Raw genomic sequence first — 3,422 nt, 5'->3', positions numbered from 1 at the left:
GCCTGCCTCTGCCTCCCAAATGCTGGGATTAAAGGCATGCGCCACCACTGCCCGACTATTTATTTCTTATATATAAGTACACTGTAGCTGGCTTCAGACACACCAGAAGAGGGCATCAGATCTCATTACAGATGTGAGCCGCGGTGTGGTTGCTGGCATTTGAACTCAGGACCTCTGGAAGAGTAGTCAGTGCTCTTAACTGCTGAGCCATCTCTCCAACCCTGAACTTCCCTTTTTCATTTCAAGTAGCTTAAGCTTATGAAGTAACTGGCTGGTAAACTTCTAATCCCCCTGCCTCTACTTCCCAAGTATCAGGATTATAGATGTGTACCTGCCCACCTGATTAAATTCCACTTTTAAAGGATACAGTGGTAGCGAATGCCTTTAATCCCAGCACTCAGGAGGCAGAAGCAGGCAGATTTCTGAAGACTGCAATGTGCTTTGCAGGTTGATTCATGGAGAGCAGGTGTCCGGAGCTGGGTAGCAGTCATTGTTACAGAGGTGAGGGTCTCCTCCACAGCCAAACAGCTCAGGAGCCTAAAAGCTGGAAGCATATCAGATGGCCTCACTGTAGCCTAGATTGGTCTGAGGTCTCAGTTTCCTGGCATTCACAGTCCTTGGAATGGTCAGAAAGCAGTCCAAGGTCATGGCTGTTGACAGCCAGTAAGGACTAGACACTGCTCTGTGAGGGGCATCAGTAGCCTGCCCCCCAAGAGGAACATCACCAAGACAGGCAACTTAACACAAATGCCAGGTTGCTGTTCTAGATTTGATTTGCCAGGGGCTGGGCCAGGCAAGGCCAGGAAGGGGCTGCTGGGAACAGGAGGCTGGTACTGCAGGGAAAGTGGGAGATGTTCAAAGCCAGTGTTTGATGCCAAGTCAGGTGAAAGCAAGCCCGTGTTCTGCACAGGAGACAGACCTGTACCACAATGGATGTTAGGTACTAGGTTACTGAGTCATTTGTTGCTCAGAGTGTCCCTTCAAGAGTTTGCAGGAATTTTGTCTCAGGTCTGTAAATCAAAACCAAGTAATCCCAGGAGGCGTTACCATGGAAAGTAAGCCTGAAAAGGGATGGGATCAGGTCTTGCTGGTAGAGCTGCTGTCTAGAATCCCCCAGTGAGGGGTAGGGTGTGGCTCAGTGATAGAAACCTAATGTGTACAAGAGCCCGAGTCTTCCCACCCCCAGGTGGATGTGGACACTAAAATTAGAATGTTAACAATGGGGTTAGCCTCTAGTGAGGGTTGTAAGTGGACCTTCAGTGGTCATGACTTGTAAGCCAAAATGTGGCTTGATTTAGATTGTAGACCAGCCCTGCAAATGGAAGCTGGAAATCCCAGGGTCAGAGGTCAGAGTTAACCGTCCCAGTTCGAAGTTCTAGAGCAGAGATGACCACCCTGGCAGAGTGGAAGGGCAGCGTTGGCTTGGATAAAATCCAGCTTCCCAAATTCAAAACTCAGCTTTGTAGTTGGAGCAGGCCGTTTGGCATGCTCATGTCAAAACTGGGTGACAGAAACTGGAGCCTGAGCGGAGAAGAGTCAGAGGACCACCTCGACTTGAGAGACCTTTTCTCAAAACCCGAAGCAAAACCATTGCCAAAGCCTGGGAGACTGTGGAAACTCTACCACAGGCACAGACACGTGCCTAGGGAGATGCCAGCCAGGCTGTGCCAGCCTTTGACTCTTGTCTTAGAAACTTGGGAATGGCAGTGGCCCGGAGCCTTCCAAAAATGGCCTGCCAGTTGTCGTGTATATTCTTATGCTTTCTCTTCTCAGGGCAAGCAGCAGCTTGTCCTTTGCTCAGTATGCATCTTGGCCTTACAAGAACCAGGATGTCCAGGCCAAAACTACACCCTACCCTACCATATTGTGGGAAATACTCAGCTCTGTTCTGGGGGAATGTCTGCTGGGACACAGAATCCTTTGCTGGCAAGGGCAATGTTCCTCCTGTTGGCACTCCTGAGACTTAAAAACCTTGATTGGGAAAGGGTGGAGAGGCTGCAGCCAGCCACAGGTTCTGCCTTGAAAGGGGTGACCCCTTCTTGGCCCAAGGAAAGAGCACACTGCTGCTTGTTCTTAGCCTTGCTCAGTCCCTGGGGCAAGTTGAACACGGGCCAAAGGCTCTGGCCATGTTAACAGAAAGCCAGCAAGGAATACCACCGATGAGCTGTCCAATATGGCATACAGAATAACACCCACAATCATTGGACAGGGCAGAAAGGGTCACAGATGTTGATTGAGTTGAAAAGCCAGTAGGGAGTAGTCACTGCTCTGTGAGGGGCTCGGTAGCCTTCATCTCCCCAAGGGAAGCAGCACCAAGTCAAGCAACTTGACACATGCCAAATTGCTGTTCTAGATGTGATATGCCAGGGCCAGGCAAAGGAACAGGAGGCCTAGCCTGCAGGGGGTGTGGGAAGTGTTTGGGGCCAACCTTTGATGCTGAGGCAGGTGAAAGCCTGTGTTCTGTATGGGACAGACAGCTCAGATGAAGTTCCACCTAAGTGGGTTGGGTGAGGGTTAGAGTTCACAGGTGGATGATCAAGCCAGGATACTGGCTGTGTCAGGGTTTTCATCGCTATGAAGAGAAACCATGACAAGGCAACATTTGATTGGGGCTGGCTTACAGATTCTGAGGTTCAATCCATTAGCATGGCAGTGTCCATGCAGGTATGGTGATGGAGCAGCCGAGAGTTCTACATCTTGTTCTGAAGGCAAACAGAAGACAGGCTTCAGGCAACTGGCATGAGGTCTTCAAGCCAGCCTCCACAGTGACACACTTCCTCTGACAAGGTCACAACTCTCAACTGTGCCACTCCCTATGGCCAAACATATTCAAACCACCACACTGGCTCACTGATGTAATTCCAGCAGTTGGGGAGTGGAAGTAAGAGGATCAAGAGTACAGGGCTAGCTGGGCTAAGTGAGACCTTTCAGTAAAGCCCAAAAAAGTTGAGTCAGATGGGGTTCGTGGTTTGTGCCTGGTGTCCTGTGGTCACCAAGTTGGACACCAGCTTTCCATGATGTCACACAGTATGGCAGGATCCTGGCTTGGGTATACAGAGATGATATTTCTCAGACTCAGAAGGCATCTTGCTCATCTGTCCCTCTCCACAGCTAAAAGGTCTTTATCCATATGGAGAGGTGGGCTGTGCCTGACGGATAGATGGAGGTCTTGTAATCGATGTCTCTAAGTCCCTGGAAGTTTCTAGAATAGCACTTGCAGTAGGCCCCTCTGCAACTATAGGAGGTTTGTATATTTGCTTTGCCTGTTAGGGTCCACTGGTAGTCTGGGTGACTATTGGGATCTCGAACTTGAGGGAGTGGATTTTTATCTATATTCATTTATTTGGGTTTTCAAAACAGGGTTTCTTTGTGTAGTCCTGGCTGTCCTGGAACTCACTCTGTAGACCAGGCTGGCCTCGAAC

The sequence above is a fragment of the Mastomys coucha genome, unplaced genomic scaffold, assembly GCF_008632895.1.
Source record: "Mastomys coucha isolate ucsf_1 unplaced genomic scaffold, UCSF_Mcou_1 pScaffold21, whole genome shotgun sequence".
NCBI lineage: Eukaryota > Metazoa > Chordata > Mammalia > Rodentia > Muridae > Mastomys > Mastomys coucha.
Note: the sequence above shows the minus strand (reverse complement) of the source record.